This window comes from Bos mutus, chromosome 2, assembly GCF_027580195.1.
Source record: "Bos mutus isolate GX-2022 chromosome 2, NWIPB_WYAK_1.1, whole genome shotgun sequence".
Lineage (NCBI taxonomy): Eukaryota > Metazoa > Chordata > Mammalia > Artiodactyla > Bovidae > Bos > Bos mutus.
The window spans coordinates 82,964,205-82,984,121 of record NC_091618.1 but is presented as its reverse complement, the minus strand read 5'-3'; the positions used below and the strand labels follow the sequence as shown (position 1 = coordinate 82,984,121).

The 19,917-nt window shown below is 38.9% G+C and overlaps 1 long non-coding RNA gene across 1 annotated transcript in view; it reads left to right on the top strand.

The window, feature by feature from the left end:
- LOC138990214 (uncharacterized) overlaps positions 1 to 12,271 on the top strand; it is a 42,624-nt gene extending 30,353 nt beyond the window's left edge. Inside the window, exon 4 of the long non-coding RNA XR_011466333.1 lies at positions 5,962 to 12,271. This is a non-coding gene — a long non-coding RNA (uncharacterized lncRNA). The remainder of the gene's footprint in view (positions 1 to 5,961) is intronic.
- The last annotated feature ends 7,646 nt before the right edge of the window (positions 12,272 to 19,917 follow it).

Below are 19,917 nucleotides of genomic sequence, written 5' to 3'. Positions count from 1 at the left end.
GTTAAAAAATGAACATGGAACTAAGTGAAAGAATGAATTAGTGATGATTCTGTTTTATTCATTAGAAAATTAAAGCCCTGAATAGAGGAGTGGATTGCCCAATTTCAAAAAAAACTACTAGCTGGAGAAGCCAGGACTCAAGCCCAGGTTGCACACAGCCATGTCCAGAATGCCATCACATGAGGTGTAAAGCTTCAGACCCAAATGAAGCAGTAGGTATGCTCTGCCTTGAATGTGCCTACCAGACGAAAAGCCACCCCAGATGGCATATCCAATTTAATCAACATCACCTGTGAGCCAAACTGAACAGTAAATGTTAAGACAGGATCACTAATAATGGGGACCTGGAATCTAGCCAGAATTAAAACAATGATCTGCTTAACAATCCCTCTGGGCTGGATGCATGTGGAGAACAGATAAATGCTGGATATCGAAACAGCTGTTCTATGGCAAACTGAAATGGGGCAATCATAGATAGCAAAGGGAGAAGGAACACTTGAAAGTTGTCTTAAATAAAGTAGCGTTTTAAATAGTGTGTGACCTGGCTGTGGCCTTTTAAGAAGCAACCACCCCACACAAAGTACCCTGGCATGCATCTGCGGAGAGTGAGGTAGCTTTTGGTTAGCAAAGCCTATGAAATTATAAAAGGCAATGACAGTGATGGGCATCAGTCCCCAGTGTCCAGACACAGGATTGGTCCAGACACCGCCTTAAAGATCGGTGCCCTAAATGAAAATTCCACACGTCATCACCTCCTGAACTTTGCCTAGTGAACACGACCATTGTCTATAAACTTCCTGTAGGCATTGTATAAACTACCCTGTTTTTCATATTCCTCTATTGTCTAATTCTTTTAAGATGATAATCACATTGTGTCTTCACAGCACAATCACTAATTGCCTTCAATCAGAAACCGAAGTTGATATTCAAAATATTTACCAAGGAGACACAGGCATAGAGCAACCAGAATGCCAGCTTGATGCTGTCCTGACTTGCATCAGCGATTGTTCTTATTCATCAGGGCCTATGACTCTCCATTATGAAGTGTCGTAGGACGGCGTGCACACACAGTGTTCTCAGGAAGGACTTCTTGATTGATTGACTCTCCAAGTTCATTTTTATACTTGTCTGTCATTTGGAGAAATCCCATATCTGTGTGTAATTTATCATCCATGCAACTGTATTAAAATAAACATGCCAATTACAGACTAGGACTAAAAAATAAGAAGGCAACCATGTAAGAAATCGGTTGTTCAAAAGCATCATGTATTCAGGAGTCATTGAACAAATACATACTCTGTATTACTCTGCTGATATTTGGGAACAGAAAGCTATATCAACAACTGCGCTTACTTTCTGGAAGCGATAGATTAGCAGAAATACAGATTTTACCACTGCTACCGTCAACTATAATATGACCAAGGGTTTTAAGAATCAGTTCAGTATAATCATTATAACAGCTGCAAGATCACTATACGGTTGGTAAGTGTAGTTGAATTTCGTGTGTATAAACATTGGATCATCTCATTCGAAGTTGCCACTATGGGAATTCCATTCACAGCTTCCACGGGAGGAGGCTAGCGGCTTTGTTGGATTAGCAACAGTACTAGAGAGAGAAGCCATTGTCTTGTAAAAGAAGCTCCATGTTTCTAAGAGAATGGATTTTCATATTTTATAAAAGCAGTCTGCAAAATATACTGTAGTTGTGAATTTTCCCGCATTCCCTTCTCTAATTGTTTTGCTAAGAATTTAGGTAAACTGGTTCAGAAAATCCAAGAGATTTTTAACTTGTCACCAAAATGCCTTCTGATTTTTACCCTTTGATATAAAAAAGTTATTGAGAGTAACTTTAACTAAATCTCTATACCCATATAATAACATTTGATGAAAGGGAGTTTATATAGTAGGAAAACTTCAGGGAAACAAAAGAAATTTTCAGCCATTTTCCTTTGTCCTTATGTAATTGGATCACTTGATCCCAATCAGTAAACTATTCATCAACCAGTTCATTTAGATTCTAACAAAAATTTGAGCATTCCTTAACCATTTTGATTTGGACAGACATTTGTTGGGTATCTGCTGAACTCTGCTACTTCAGTGAGACAGATAAAGGACTATAGAGAAACTATCTCAAGGAGTTTATAGTTAAATCCAGAGAGGTAGACATGGAGGTAAACGAGAGCAACACAAAATATCAACCTTTGTGAGAACACATTATCAGGAATTAGTGACTGTCACAAAGAAATGGGTGTTCTTTCTTCCATATACAGTGGTCTACCAGGATAACCGGCTTCTCTTGGCTCAGCAGTAAAAGAATCCCCTGCCAATGCAGGAGATTCAGATTCTATCCCTGGGTCAGAAAGATCCCCTGGAGAAGGAAAAGGCAACCCACTCCACTATTTTTGCCTGGGAAATCTCATGGACAGAGGAGCCTAGTGGGCTACAGTCCATGGAGTCCCAAAGAGTCAGATATGACTAAGCCACTGAGCACGCACGCATTTACCAGGGTAGCCAGGTTCCAGAGAGCTCTCTCTGTGAGACAGCTATCTCTGGGCCATAGCCTACCGACACTCTTTGTATGTAAACATTTAATTAGTACACTCTTCTATGCTTGTAGCTTTCTGATGGTTATTGTGGTATTCATGTTGATGGTTTAAATATGTTCCTGAAGAACTATACCTACTGGATTTCAGACAGTAAGGTCCCAGTGGATAAGAAAACCACCTAAAGTGGCATGATATGTTATCTTAGCTGTAGCTTCGGGATTACTTCTGATGCATCTTTAGTTCTGTGAAGAGACACTTCATGATGGGAAGAAAACCAGAGTGACAACATGAGAGTGATCACAAATGCTTTCTACAGTCAACACATTCCAGATTATTTGTTTTGAGCCTGGTCTCTGAGATACCTTCCAGGTGACCAAAATAATTCTATTGTCTCTCTAACATTGTTTGGTATTGCTACCAATTGAATTTCAACTGTAAAGCAGCTTTATAAGAGCACTGCCATGTCATATTACAGGGAACAGATGTCAAAATAAAGGTTCACTAACTTGAAGCAACTTATATACATAGAACTCAGGTGTGTCTGTGACCACATGAAGAGAAGGAGAAATTGTATTTTGTGCCATTGAATTATACCAAGGACAGGCTCTTTCCTTGAGATGCCAACAGAGGAATTTTGTTAGCAGTATTCTGTGAACAAAACACTTAAGAGAATGTATGTATACAATAGTTTAAAAAAAAGGGTTACTGACACAGATGCCAATTTGGTGGGGCATATGGAACATTTACACTTGCCTTTTTCTTTCTTTCTTGCTACAGCTGGTGCTGATTTAGTATGTGAAATTTTACTAGCAGGAGTGCTAATCAAGACCGAGATTCTGTAAGGATTTAGTCATTTATGTAGGGGAAACTACGGGTATCATTAAAAAGTAGAAGATCATCTTAGGAAAAGCATTATCGTTATCAACCTCATTTTTAAACTAAACAGACACAACGGTACTGTAAGTATCACTTTAGCAGCCGAAAAAGTCAGAATGTTTTCCAGATAATGTTCTACGAGGATTGCACCCACCGTTTAAAGTCGTGGTGGAGGCGTGTTGAAGTTGGTGCTGCTGGAGCCAAGCAGGAGGGTGAACCATCTCACAGTTCGTTGTATAAGTTTTCTGCGTAGTGGTTCAGCAGAACTGCTCTGTGGAAAGATTCCATTTTTAAAGAATAAAAGAGCATTGTAATGATATGGAAGATGGATGCATTTTTTTTTCCAGAATGATTTGGGGGTGGGGAATTGGGGTGATGGGAAGAAATGTGAGTCTTGATTCTTCCCCCTTATATTTTTGAATACAAAGTTTTGCAATCTGAGGCCAAATTTCACTAATCAGGAAGGTGTTGAGAGAAAAATGAAATAAAATTTAAAAAATCTTTCCCAAGTGGCGACAAACACACCATCGGTACATTAAATATGTTGTCCAGGTGGTGTGGTGGAGTTGGAGACCTGCGCGGCAGCTACGAGACATCTGCTGCCTGGGGAGACTCGCAATGTGGCAAAGTGGAGTTTGTAGCTCCCTGTGGAAGGGTGCCAGCTGCCCAGGGCTTCGCTTCTCCAGATGAACCAAGAGTCTTGTTGGTGCTTCAGATGAATCCGGTGCATCATTCCTACCCTCCTCACCTCGAGAATTTAAAGGACAAGGAGGTTTTGCTGTGAAAAAAAGCCAGGTGGATGTTGTCGGGTGAGGTGCAGATCAGGTCTCTCCTAGTCCCACCGGCTTTGTCCACCAGTGTGGCGACAAGCACAAGCCTGCAGTTAAGCCATTTCACTCTGTCTCCACGTGTAATTTCTATGACTTGCTGTAGTTACTTAACTCTGTTCATGCTTCATACTTTAAATACTGTCAGAAGAGATATGTGAAAAGTAAAGTTTGCTCAAATGTAAGCAACAGAATATTTTATTTTAAAATAATGAATGGCCATGCATGTTTTAGATGGTGGGTTTCATTATTTTAGAATATTTTGACATAAGTATGGCACCTTTAAAAGCAGACTACATATGATAACTTGTAAATAACCATTAATAACTAATTAAAATTCACTTACTGAGCATTACCACACACCAACCACTATTAACCACTTTTGTTAAAAGCAAAAGAGACAAAGCCTATGTAATACAATCTATAGCCCTAGCTCAAAATCTAGAATCTTTAAAAATTAATTAGTAAATCTCTTAATTATTTTATTTATCCAGTCCTTAATGATATTTTTACCATAAGCATGACCATCTGGGCTATCTGATTAAAACTGGGAAAGTTGAAGACCTACCCTCAAAGGCACAAAGAGGAAAGATTGAGTAGATTTGGACTGAAGTATCAAATTTTAAAACAAGTGATAGTAATTCTTTCCCTTTCCATCAGAAATATTTTACATCTACAATAATGCCTAAGAAATGTAGTTTCATGAAAGAAAAGGAAAGGGCATCTAGTTGACAGGATATTTGATTGCTTAAATGCACAAGAGAGTAACAAAATTTAAAAACGCAAATATTAGTTTAAAAAAAGTATATGATTAGTCATTTGCATACACATACACACATGCCATTTAAAGTATAGTGATTTTTAAGCACTAATAAGTTCCTTTTAAAATTCTGTTTAGGCTATGTGGAAGGAAAGAACTTTTATTTCTGAAATTGCACCTGATGTATATTTTTTGAGAATTTGTTAGTAAGGCGATCATTTAAGTGGAAAATATTTGTTAGAGGTCATAGGAGGAAAAACCCTTTATCTCCCCTTTCCATCTACTTAAATCTGCCCTTACTCATTTATCACTGCTGTCATATTTATGGATAATAAGGGAAAATAAAATGCCTTATTCAAAAAATAAACAGGTATTCAGAGTCTTTAAAATACATCAGGTTAATCTGCTGAAGCATAAATTAGGATGGTCTACAGACTGCTAACAGTGACAGCAAGCATATGGCAAATTTGAACTGTCTGCGGGTCAACTTTTACTTTTGCTTTCCAAATGTCTGTCAGTCATTGTTAGGATCTAAATACATGTGTGAATGGGTGGAATTCAGCAAGATGAAATTGTTCAGCAAATTCTTGGAGCAAGTGAATTGTTTTTCACTTTGTCTCTCATCTATAACCTTGCTTGTCTCTCATATACAGTATGCTTCGAGAGCAGTCTTTTGAAATTTTACCCCCACCCCCACCCCGCCAAACAGCCCTTTAAAGAGTTGTGTTGCCTTTTCTTTGTTCAGTTAGGAAATAGGTATATAATCGTATGCGCTCGCTCGCTCTCTGTGTTTGCGTGGGAACGTTTGTGTGTATACGTGTTGCTTTCTCTAAGAACCAGTCAGGTGCTCAGATCAGTAGTTTTGCCGCTGTTACAACTGTTCCTAATGCTGTGACTGTACCTTTCACTATTGTAAGAGGAAGTCATCTTTCATTTTCTCTTCTTCCGTTAGAATATACTTGCTCTCGAAAGCCATCGATGTTTGCAGCACTGGAGACCAAGAGCACTGCAATGATGATGTATTGTTCTGCCAGAGAGAGTGGGAAGAGGGGACAGCAAGGATGCCTGGGACAGAGAGGAGGCAGCTTACAGTCAAAGACGTGAGAGAAGAAAACCAAGGAACCAGAGGTTTGAAATATGAAAGTCTTGAAATCAGCAAACGACCAAGCATCCAAAAAGATGGTGGCCCTGAACTCAACAACTTTCCCTGAACGTGCATGGAAAGATACGAAGCGGCCTGAGTTTTGAAACACTTTCTTCGGAACAACTCTAGTTTCAGCTCTGAAAAGGTGATGGAGGCAAATGTTGGAAGAGAGAAGAGCTTCTCCTTTCTTCAGGACCAGAAGAATTCCGACCACATTAAAAAATCATTGTCAAAACCAAAGCCTGGAGAAGTTGTTTCACCTCGATTGAAAGCCATAAGAAAAAGTGGCCTTGACTCAGTTAAGTCCTCCTCCTCTTCACTCCAAGGGATCTATTGCTTCAGCCTTTTGAAAAAGAGCGGTATCTTCTCTAATGATTTTCTCATTAACAATTCATCCATTTGTATTAAGCTTTCTGCACTTCCAAAGTGCTTTTGCATATGTATCTCATAAACTGAGGCATTTAGATTACATTTTAAAAAATCTTCATATTACAGACTGAAAGGGAAAAATCTTTAGAACATTATTAAAATCTCAAAGACATGAAAATAGCTAGAAGAAATTCAATTAAATTTCCAAGATATCATGTTCTCCATTTCCCATAGAGTGAACTTTCATTCCATTTCCTTTGTGGGTTTAGAATGTGCCTTTGTGACAGCCATGCTTGGCACATGGTTGTCACTCAATAAATGTATGTTAAGTTAGCCTAATATTCCTGATATGATGAAGTCAGAGAGAAATAGATTTTAATTCTAAATCTGTCACTTAATTGCTCTTTCTTAACCTTTTTTTATACTTAAATTGGAAATAACGATTCTTGCACTATGTCAGCAGTGTGCTGGTAAATGTTTAACAACTTCATCATCTTCTCCCTTCTCCCCACCGCCCTCCCCCCCATAAAAAAGGGCCTGGTGCGTAGCTTTTGCTGGTTTCCATAGTGTAAGTACTCCCACCACGGACAATTTCAAGCCTCCAACATGACATCACTGAATACCCAGTTGAGAAGAGATGTGAATAATTAACTCCTATGGGCTAATAGAAGCCGGTTCCTGCACATCACTGCGTGGCTTTAGGTATATGGTTTGATTTCATGGAATTACTCTTCTGTTTTACTGCAGTTTGTAACACTAAAGGTATCTTAAGACTTAGTACTTAAGTGGATGGTGCTGGTGCCGTGCTGTTGGATCCCTTGCATGCTGTGAGACATCCACTTCCTGACTGCTGTGGGGATAGGCTGATAGCCATTCATAGATGTGCCTTCCCTGCAGAATTACTCTTTAACAGGAGGTACCTCACCAGGAAGGGCTTCCTAGGTGGCTCAGTGAGTAGAGTCTGCTTGAAATGCAAGAGATGCAGGAGACATGGGTTCAAGCCCTGAGTTAGGAAGCTCTCCTGGAGGAGGGCATGGTAACCTACTCCAGTATTTTTGCCTGGAGAATTCCTGGACAGAGGAGCCTGGTAGGCTACAGTCCATAGGGTCACAGAGTCAGACACGACTGAAGCGACTGGGCGCACATGCATGCACCTCACCAGGAAGTCTACATGCCCCTTTCCAGCACTGCCCCTCCTGTATAGACAACGACTGTCTGACCCAGCGGTAGAGAAGTGTTATCCTTTTGCCATAAACTGACCAACTCTGTGGTACAATGTGTACTCCGGAACTTCTTATGGAAACAAATGAATGCCAAGACCACATCCTTCCTTAGTTCCTCCCCCTGCCCTCTCCTGTAGCCTTTAGTCCCATTCTTTCAGGAACATTCAATAAATAAGCCAAACAAGAAGTCCTCTCTTAGATTCTGCTTCTAGGGAACCTAGGGCTTCCCCGATGGTTCAGTGGGTAAAGAATTAACCTGTAATACAGGATATATAGGAGATGCAGGTTTGATCCCTGGGTCTGGAGGGTCCCCTGGAGGAGGAAATGGCAACCCACTCCAGTATTCTTGCCTGGAGAATCCCATGGACAGAGGAGCCTGGCGGGCCACAGTCCTGGCAGGCTACAGCCAGAAAGAACTGAGCAAGCAATAGGGAATTTAACCTAGGGCAGCTGAAAGCAGATGTGGTCTTAGAAAGCAACTTTTAAGGATGGGATTCTGAAGTTGAATTCCAGGCAATGTGCACCAAGCCCCACCCCCCAGCTGCTGGGAGGGAGGCTATTGATCACCCTAGCTACACTGTGGCAGTGATATTGTGAATACTTTCATCTGTAATAAGCTGGGATACAGTACGGGTAGAAGGGATGTAATAATTGGCACAAAGTCTCAGGTATTTGAGAGAAAGGGGAAAATAGTCATTGTAAAGACGGTGGAACTAGATGGCTATTGCTAAGGGCTATTGATCCAATGAAGAGAGAAAGTGACAGGCTCAGATCTATTAGTCAATAGTTTAAAGCACAGTGGTAGTCAGAAGGCCCTCTTGTAAATGTTTGAGGCTCTCATCTTCTGAGGTAGAAGGTCACACACAGCTGATGATCAGATATTGTTTGGTTCCTTTATATTTAATTGTAAAAGTGGCTGAATTGAGGAGAAGTCTGAATTCTCAGAATAGACACATGTCCTGTGTCAAAGGTAGGTTCTAATAAGAAGCAAATGGGATCTGGGGAGGGATTTTGGGGTAAATGTGCATGAGAACCCTGAATCTTTTTCCCTAAAACCCCCAGTTCTGTAGAGGTGGCTTAATTCTTGATGGAAGTTAGATTCTTTTCTTGCTTGAAGAACATGAAGAAGCCTTAAATGAGAGAGGTCTCTTACAAGACAATGTTTCTCCTCGACAGGTCTTCCCTCAAGTCCTCTCTTGGCCTATAACTTCGGTCAGATCAAGGCACTGGCTGACTGGAAAAAGGATAGCAATTTGCAGGACTTGATTATCATGTTCCAGAAAGAAGCAGGAGAGTTTGTCTGAGAACGGACCATCATAGTATTATCAGATAGAGGTGGAGATAATGCTGGTCAAGGTAGAATATAGGCCATTCTCTAATGACACAGGATTTAACACTCTCACAGGGGCTTGGAGGACAGTTCTAATATGCTGCTGAGGTTGTTTTTGGAGGTGAGTGATAGCACTTTTCTACAATAAATGAATGGGCTTCCCTGATGGCTCAGATGGTAAAGAATTTGCCTACAGTGCGGGAGACCTGGGTTCAGTCCCTGGGTCAGAAATATTCCCTGGAGAAGGGAATGGCAACCCACTCCAGGATTCTTGTCTGGAGAATTCCATGGACAGAGGAGCCTGGCTGGCTATAGTCCTAAGGGTCACAAAGAGTTGGACATGACTGAAGGACTAACACACACACACACACACACACACACACACACACACACACACTAAATGAAGCAGAAGTCCTGGAACTGCCATACAGTCCTGTGGAGGACACTGCAGAGGAGAGGATTGCAAGGCTCAGAGAAGGAAGCTGCTGCTGTGAGTTAACCACGTGAGGCTTCAAAACCTATTGACGGGCCAAATTCTTCACAAGGGTCTGGAGGACATTGAGTTTACCAAGGAAATGAGGAAGGTATTGCTGGTGATGATAGGCACACTCAGTGGTAGAGTGTCCACAGGCTGGGGCTCATGGTGGGAGATGCTACAAGGGAAGTGAGCTCCTTAGTAGCAGAGTGGTTAACAGGATCCTTGAAGAGCCGACATTTCCCGTTATGACTGAGTATTGTCAGACCCTGATACAGGAATATTCCTTGAGGACACCAGTGAGCTACTTGCTAGATATTGACTACATCAGACTCTTCCTACAGTATTTCCTCTTGACTGGATCCCATCCTACTCCAGGTATGGGTTTGCCTTTTCTGCTTGGAGGTCCTTAGCCAGTACCACCCACTGAGGGTTCACTGAGTGGTTTACAGGCACTGACAGGCAATCCTGCATAACATTACCATGGACCAAGAGACCACTTTGCAGCAAATAAGATGCAGCAGCTGGTATTAGATCATGGAATGTATTGAATGGCTTCTTGAAGGTACAGTCTAGCTGAGGGGCTGGCTTAGAGATGGTAGGCTAAAGCAATGGAGTGCTACCCTTCAGAACATGCTGTGCAACTGAAATTAAGACCATTATATGGTACTGTGGCCTCAATAGATAAAACAGATGGGTCTGGGAATTTAGGGGTGGAAGTAGGATCGATCTTCCTCTTCATCGATCCTAGTAACCCACGTGGTCAGCCTGTGCTTGCTGTCTCTGCAAGACTGGGCTCTGTAGGTCCTGAGGTCCTAGTTCACAAATAAGCATGCTTCCATCAAGGATCAGAGTAAAATGCAATAAACACAAGTCACTGTCATAGCACTCTGGCTTCTCCTTATAACTGGCCATGATTATCTCAAAAAAGTGGGGCTGTGCTACACAATGGGAAATATGTGTGCCTCTCCCGCCCACTGTAATTGGTACCTGTGAAGAGCAAGTACAATAACTATGACTTGAGAATGACATAGAAACAAGAGGCCAGAGATGAGGGCCTGGGTCAAACTACCTGTCAAGCCACCTGGACCAACCAGAGTGCAGACCGAAGGGGAGGAAAGTCTAAAGTGAGTGAAAAGCGGGGAGAGAGTGAATATCAGTTATTGCTTCAGAGTTAACTGCTGCAGTGGGGGCTCTGATTTGTTCCACTAACCTTCCTTTTTAAACTTTTCCTGGAAATTCTGACCAACCAGAATCCTGAAGAAGCTGTGTCTAGATGGAAATATAGTTATCCATGGCAATTATGTGGCCTAATTATAAAGGATTTTACAGTCTCCTCTGTATTGTGGTCTCTGGTTTTTGATAGACCTCTAACAAATTATTTAGTCCAAACTTGAGTGTGTGAGTGCATGCACGAGTGTTTGTGTATGTATGTCTGTATGTTTTGAACATGAAAATATTTGCAACCTTGATGATCACTCAAGGTCATGAATTGTGCCAGAGGTCTATCCTACAGATTCATGCTGTCCAAGCTCAGCTGGGCTCTCATTGCTGTTCAGTCCTCTTTCTGTCTCTAATTTTTCCCTATTGTACTTCTCACAGCTGCTATTCCACACCCTCTCCCTTCACCCAAATTCAGAAAAATATTTCTGTACTTCGCATACCAGGAGTTGATTTCAGAACTTACTCTACAGTGATTGAGCTATATCTGTTCCAAACTACCTAATCCTCACTTGGCTTTGGGATGTTCTTCGGTGGGTCTATTTTTCTATTGGTTACTCCTATTCCTTTTCTCATCCTTCAAATAGAGCTTTCCTACAGTTCTCCTTGGTCATTGTCACCATCCTAAGTCAGGGACAAAACACATCAATATCCTCTTATCTTCAAGAGGGAGGGGATATATATATATGTGTGTGTGTATATATATACACATATATATATGGCTGATGCATGTTAATGTAATAAGAAACAAATACAGTATTGTAAAGCTGTTATCCTTCAATTAAAAATGTAAACAAATTCTCTTATCTCTTCTATCAATGATACATTCATAACATTTCTCTTCTAAATCTGCCCTTGACTGGCATTGCCCAGGTTCGAACCTCATATTCTCCATGGGGATAATAGACACCATCAATGTCTCTCTTCTGTATGTCCACCAGAATAATTTTCCTAAAATTTAGACTCGATTCCTTTTTCCTACTCAGACTTACTTTTTACTTCTATAAAGTATTGTGTTGTCTATTGTGAATATAATACTTTATATAGTGAAATACAGCATACTAAAAGAATGGATATAGTATACCGAAGTTGCATTTTTTAAAAACAAAATGATCACTGCTCTTAATTCAGCCTAAGAAATAAGACATTACCTTTGTATTTGAAAGCCTATGTTTTGTGAGTTTCTGCCCAGTTGAAAGCCCCCTTCCTCTGCCCTGAAGGTAACTACTTTCCTGAATTATGTGGACTAACCCCAGCCCTTGTTTTCCTTCAAGTTTGTCATGTATGTGCATGTATTAATCTAAGTAGAAATCATATGTGCATATACTTATAAAAATCTGAATCTCTGCTATTTTATTTAGCCTTCTTTTGTACTTTATATAAAAGGAATCATAATGTATTACTCTGTGACTCAATATTAAGTATTAGAGATATATTTATGTTGATTTATCTGGGATTCATGTTTCACTGTTGTATACTACTGCATTCTAACAAATATTGAATCACAATGTTATACACTTGAAACATACAAATTTATTTACCAATTGTATCTCAATAAAAAAGAATGAATTTCAATTTTTTTTTCTACTGCTGTCGGACATTTGGATTGATTTGTTATTACAAAATATGCGTCACTATACATGTTCTTATATACGTTTGCTCCTGTTCATGTATTCAAGAGCTTCTCTAGAATGTACACCTAGAAATGCTGGGCATGCACAGACGCACCTATGCCAAGCAACTCCAAGTTGTTTTCCAAAGTAGTTTCACCAATGTATTCAACTTTATTCTACATCAGCAGTGTATAACCTTTATTCCACGTACTGCTGATATCTGGCATTTTCAGACTTCTGAATTTTTACCATTCTGTTTGGACATTATAACCTTATATATAACATTATAGTTCATGCTAGTTTTAATACACATTGCTTGATTGTCATTTCCATTAAGAAATATTTTCCTATGTTTACTGTCTATTCATCTTTGGAAAACTTTTTGTTATAGGTTCTTCTCATTTTAAAGGGACTATTTGACTTTTTCATTTGAATTCATAAGATTTTAAAATTTATTCTAGACAGTAGCAATGCTTTTTTACTCTTTCCCTTTTTGGTTTATGTTTTCTGCTTGATTTAAAAATTATTTATTACCCTGCATTGGCAAATGTATTTTCCTCTAATTTTTAAAATTTTTTACTCTTGCTTTTCCAGTTCAAGTACTTGATCTATCTGGGATTAATTGTTTATATAGTTGAAGATAACAATGTTTTCCATATGGATCATCACTTGTCCAAGATATTTTAATGATAAATTTATGCTTTGCTACTGATTGACAATTCTAGTTCTCTCATATATCAGGTTTCCATCAAGGTGTGTAGATCTGATTCTGGCATTTCTTTCTTGTTCCATTGGTCTATAGGATTATTTCCACACTAATGCCACAGTGTCCTAAATAGTATATTTTGTAATAAGTCTTACCAACTGATAGGTCAGGTCCCTCCACTGGTTATTACTTGTTAGGTGAAAATTTGTTTAGACTATCCTTCAGTTGTATACAAATCTCTCTTCCTTTATAACTCTATCTCCCACTCCTTAACATAATTTTATGATTACTTATAATTATTCTTTAATGCATTTGTCTTCCAAATAATATAGGGAGAAAAAGAGGAGTTACACATCAAATATGCATTACTATTTACGATTGTTTGCTGTATAGCTTTTTTATTGTTGCTCCTTATTGCTTCATATGATTTTGAGTTATTGTCTAGTATACTTTATTTCAGTCTGGGGGACACTTTATAACATTTCTTATGGTGGTGGTTTAGTTGCTAAGTCATGTCTGACTCTTGCGACCCCATGGACTGTAGCCTGCCAGGCTCCTCTGTCCATGGGATTCTCCTGGCAAGAATACTGGAATGGTTTGTTATTTCCTTCTCCAAGGGATCTTCCCAACCCAGGAATTGAACCCTGGTCTCCTGCATTACAGGCAGATTCTTTACCAGTTGAGCTATGAGGATACTTACAGAACATTTCTTACAGGGCTGGACTACTGCTGATAAACTCCCTTTGATTTTTTCACTTGGAAATCTTAATTTCACCTTCATTTTTGCAGGATATTTTATTAGATACAGAATTCTTGGTTGACAATTTTCTCCTTTCAGCACTTATATATGTCATCTTACTGCCTGTTGACCTCCGTGATTATGAAAAGAAATCAGCTTATACTCTTTTTGAGGATCCCTTGTATGTGATGAGTTGCTTCTCATGTGCTATTTTCAAGATTTGCTCTTTGTTTCTGTCTTTTGCAAGTTTGGCATGATGTGCTTGGTGAGAATCTCTTTGTACTTATCCTGCTTAGAGTTTGTTGAGCTTCATGGATGTGTAGGTTTATGTCCCTTGATTTCTCCTCTAATCTTTTAGTATAACAAAGCAATCTCATAATTTTCTAATGTTGAATCAACTCGACTTTTATAGAATAATCATGATCTGTTAATAATGTGTTGTCTTCTTTGTATATCCCTGGACTTAGTTTAATAATTTTTATGTGAGATTGACTCATAATTTTCTGTTTCAAACTGACTCTGTATGGTTCAGTATAAAGGATATGCTAGTTTTTACCTATGATAATGAGTATTTCTTTTTTCTCTTTTCTCTAAAATAGTGGAATAATCTGTTCCTCGATTGCATGGCAGAATGCATCAATAGAACAATTTCAACAAGCTGCTTTTCTTTGGGAGAAATTTTAAAACAATATTTTTAGTTTCTTGGGAGAGTTCTAAGGTGACTCAGATTTTCTACGTCTTCATGAACAAGTAAGTTTACAAATCTTTCTAGAAATTTGCCCATTTCACTGATCAATGTAAATTTACTATAACAAAGTTGATATAATATTCTCATACTATCTTTTTAGGATGTGCTGCATCACTAATTAAGTCCCTCTTTCATCCCTCATTTCATGTATTTTGCATCCTTTGTCCCTTTTTTCCCCCTTGATTACTCTTTTTTTTGTTTGTTTGTTTTTTTTTTATAATTTAAGGACTGGGAATCCACAGTTCTAACCCCCGCATCAAAGATCCCAGCCCCTGGTCTAAACCCTCTCAAGCCCACCCCCCTTGATTACTCTTGTCAGAGATTTGTACCTTATTAGTCTTATCATAGAATTAACTTTTGGTTGTATTGGTGCTGCATATCATATCTTTGATTTTCATTTAGTTTTCATTGTTGTTGTTGTTAATTTTATTGTTTTTTTTCCCCATTTACCTTGTTGTGTTGATATCTATTTCTGCTCTGGCCTCAGTTTTGTGTCCTGTCACTAATTCACGATTCACTGAAATTCAGGTTCTAGGCCACCAGAAATCTGCAGATACCTCAGGGCAAAAGTCTGTTCCAAATCTCTTTAACTCCTTGAATTCTTTGTGATTGATTTCCAGGGAGTCTATTATTATAACAGGTCATCCAAGCATTACAAAAAGTTGTCTTTTCTTTTTTGTCTACCTTTTTTTAGGTGTGCTCCCCAATAATTTCTCAGAAACTACTTGGCTTAGAGCTCTCAAACACTCCCCATGTCTCCTACTGTGTTGGAAACAGTGTACAAATTCCTTAATTTTCTAAGGGATATGACCTCAAACCTGTCTTTCATGGCTTTATTTCCCATCAGATGATTTTCTTTTCCATATGGAAACTACTTTTTAATTCTTCTAGACCCATATCAATGTCATTTGTTGGCAATTATTTCTTAATTTCCCAGTCTGAACAAAAAACCAGTCTGTTCTATAACATGAGTAACAGGTTGTACTGATATCTTTACAACAGAGTTCAATGTTTGACAAGGGATGCATTTATGGCCACTTCTCCTGCTGGATTTTGAGTTCACTTAGGCAAGAACTGTGCCTGACACGGAGTAGTCATTCACTCAGTGCTTGTGGAATGAATCAGTGGAATTTTGAATCTCTCTCCTCATTTAACATATATTTTCTCCCAGGTCCCACCTTTGATGTGCAGGCGATGGAAGGAATTAAAAGTAAAGTAATAAGACCCTAGAGCCACCGGGACTTTTCTTTTCTGCAGATTTAAACACCTGTGGCCCAGCTCTTAAATGGTATTAGCCAAATTACACCAAGCATTTTGGTTGTACCTTTGGGTTCCGGAGTCTAATTGCTTGTAATGAAACACTGGAGTCATAATTTGATGGTCTGTAGGTTTCTCAGCTGTTTTTCTCTATGAGAAAATATATAATGGGATATTTTGCACGTGACTGTCTATATTTTATATGCAACACATCAGTGTTGTGTAAATTTTGTGAACAACTTCTATTATCTTTGAAACCACAGAAGCAGCAAACAGTTGTAATTATAGTCTGAAGAAGCTATAGTGTTTCAAATATGCCTACAGTAGTGGTATTACAATGAGAATGTTCTGTTTGCCTGCAGCTTTCACTGTGCTCAGTGACATCACAATTATACTAAATTTTAACAGAAACTTCTGTCCTTAAACAGAAACAGCTTGTTGGAAAATCTAAGGGTTTTCTTTCTTCTGAATTTTTGGGTTCTTCACTGCATAAAAGTGGGAGAAATGGTAAATATCGTGGCATAACTCCATTCTTCGTTACTTCCCGGCTGGTTTTTACTATCATGGAGTAATAGGTATTCTACTTTACTCCACATGGGGAATGAATGCACGTTATTTAAAACTTCTTTCTGTGCATCTGCTACTTGTCAACTCATGATCTTCTGATCCTTGAAGATTTGACAACCCTGTGATTTGCTTTAATGGAATTACTGAAAAGTTATCAACAAAGACGTTGCAATGTAAGAATGCAAAGTAAGTCCTTAGATGTTTAGAGGGAAATGAACTTCAAAAGGGGAGTAGTGGCCACAAAGAAATACCTGAATCATTCGATTTTTGGTGTGGTCCTGCATGTCTTTAATTTTGTTGAATGGGAGAGACCATGTTTATGTTGTCTTCCCTTTTCCTCAGCTGTGACTTATTTTTTCTGTAGCTTATTAATCAATGCCTCATATGGTACTGAATATACTTCAGAATAAGAAAGTAGTATCAGAGGAGCATTCTACTTGGAAATAGGAAAACTGTCTTCTAATCTCGCTGCCATTTGTCACTGACTATGGCAGAATCATTGGATTAATTTTTCAAGTTTTCTGGGACTTTCTTTATCTGTAAAATTTAAGCAGTTCATTAGATGAGTGATCCTCCAAGGGAGGCCTCTGGACCACTAACATTAACATGATCTGGGAACTAGCTATAGAAGCAAATTCTCAGTGCCTCCCCCACCCCCAAAACCCATGGATTCAAAAACTTAGAGGGTGAAACCCAGCAATCTGTATTTTAATAAGTCTTCTAGGTGATTCCAAATGTGTTAGTTGCTCAGTCATGCCAATTCTTTGTGACCCCATGGACTGTAGCCTGCCAGACTCCTCTGTCCATGGGGTTCTTCAGGCAAGAATACTGGAGGGGTAGCCACTCCCTTCTGTAAGGGATCTTCCTGACCTAGGGATTGAACCCAGTTCTCCCGCATTGCAGGCAGATCCTTTACAGTTTGAGCCACCAGGGTAACCCAAAGAACAACTACATGATTCTAGAGCGTATTAATCTTTGAAAACCACTGGATTAGATAAACTTTAGGAAACTTCCAACCCTAAACTCCCATGAGCCTCTATGAATTTCAGGGTAATTTAGGATTAAATTGGATGTTAAGTAAGCATATTCTTCTGCTTGTAATTAAATTTAAAATTTGGATTCCAAACACAGATTTAGAAACATATGTAAGAAAAAAAGAAAAAGGATGCTGAAAACGTTGTCCAAAAATGCGTAATTACTCTGAAAATGTTTTTGAATATAAGCATTTGTAGAATCTGCCTCCATTTGACATCCCAAAATGAACTTGGTATTTCTGTCATACATGTATCTTGATGAATATTTCCACTGAATGATTACCACTGCTTAATGGCTGTGATTTCAGAAAGAAAATAATTTAAAATTATTCAGATTTATTGTAATTCATTTCTTATATTTACAGAGGATAACAGTTAATAATCTGTTCTACATAAGTGCACATATGGCTAAAATTTTTGTTATTGAATATTTGGGCCTTTGGTCTCCTATATAGGGAAATGTCCTTGTGTTTAACCACTTCTGTGCTTTGTTAACATATGCTTTACCTAACAGTCTGTCTGGCTCCATTTTTTATTAATGCAGAAGCATTTTGGGTGGTGATTTTAATTTTCTAGGATTGGTCTGATTATATTAACCAAGGCTTTATGCTTTCCAAGGTCGCCAAAGGAAGGAGTTGGAGAATCTTTTATTCTTAGTCTAAATAAGTTAATACATATAAATATGCAATAGAAAATGTAGGAAATCATTAAAAAAATTCTGTAGAAAATAAAAATGAGAACTGGCAAAAGGAAGTGGGAGGATTATCATTTATTTTGCTTTGATGAATTAGATACAATCTGAATAGCTATTCTCAATAAAGAGTGGCCACAACTCTGCTTATCTTAACAGAATCCTTAGTTTAAGACTGGAACATATGTCACATTTCATGTAACTCTTTTCTTGACCTATGTCTGGAAGCCTGTGAAAAATTAGCTGAAACATTAATTGGTTTTATATATTTATTGCAACTGGAAATAGCCCAAAGAGGCAAGTTAGTTACTCCCAAAGGCAACTTAGGGAGTTAGTTGCTAAATACAAAATCAAGTGAACTGTAAAAGCCATTTTTAAAAAGTTATTCATTTAACAAATATTTATTGAATGGCCACTATGTACTAAGCATTGTGCTTGACACAGAGGTTAGACCAATGGATAAGGCACCTTGCCTATTAGAGATTAATATCTAGTTAGGGAGAACAACAGTAAAAAAATGATTATGCAAATTATGATTAAAAATACAGTGCTATACATGTTATGAAAGAGTTGTATTGGTATATAGACTGCAGTCATATACAAAATTGAAGCATAGAATCATCTGAGGATGGGGAAAGACTTTGATATGAGTTATGTTAATAGTCACTTTGACTACTATTTGGAGAATAGTTGGTTGGAGGCAAGAATATTGTGAAAAACCAGTTAAGATGCCATCATAGTAATCCAGGTACCGTTCCCTGCCATCATGGAACTTTTGTTGTAATCCAAAGGTATACATAAAGTACCAAGAATGAATAATAGAAAGTTGCATAACTTTTGTCCTGATTTTCTGTCATTGGATAGCAAATCATTTCATAGTCTCATAGTTCTATGAATTGGCAGACTCAGCTAGTGATATTAACTTGAAATTTCTTATAAAGTTGCAGTCCTTCAGTAATAGGTTCTGGAGTCATCTGAATAATTAACCAAGATGGCCTTCTTTGCACACATGTCCAATACCTTAACATACCAGGATGTAGCTATTTTTTTTCAGCAGGGCAGCCTAAAATTCTTTTTTTTTTTTTAATTTTATCTACTTATTTCATTTTGGGCTGTGCTGGGCCTCTGTTGCTGCTCAGGCTTTTCTCTAGTTGTGGTGAGGAGGGGCTAGTCTCCGGTTGCAGTGTGTGGGTTTCTCTTGTTGCAGAGCACAGGCCCTGGGGCCACGGGTTTCAGTAGCAGCAGCGTGTGCGTTCAGTAGCTACAGCTCCCCGCGCTCTAGGGCACAGGCTCAGCAGTTGTTGTGTACTGGGCTGAGTCGCTTCTCTTGGCATATGGGATCTTCCTGGATCAGGGATTGAACTCAGGTAAGGGATCTTTACCGCTGAGCCACCAGTGAAGCTATAGTCTGAACTTCTTAGAGAATGGCTCAGGGCTCCAAACGGCAAGAAAAAGAAAAACTTCCAATGTCCTTAAAAGACTCTTAATTTGGAACTGGCTTAGCATCACTTGGGCTTCCCAGGTGGCCCAGTGGAAAAGAATCCACCTGCCAGTGCAGGAGACGCAGGAGACTCAGGAGACACGGGTACAATCCTTGGGTCGGGAAGATCGTCTAGAGGAAGAAATGGCAACCCACACCAGTATTCTTGCCTGGACAATTCCATGGACACAGGAGTCTGGTGGGCTATTGTCTCTGGGATCACAAAGAGTCAGGCATGACTGAGCACACGCGCATATACATAGCATCACTTCCATTGTATTCAGTTGTTCAAAACAGTCACAGGCCACTTT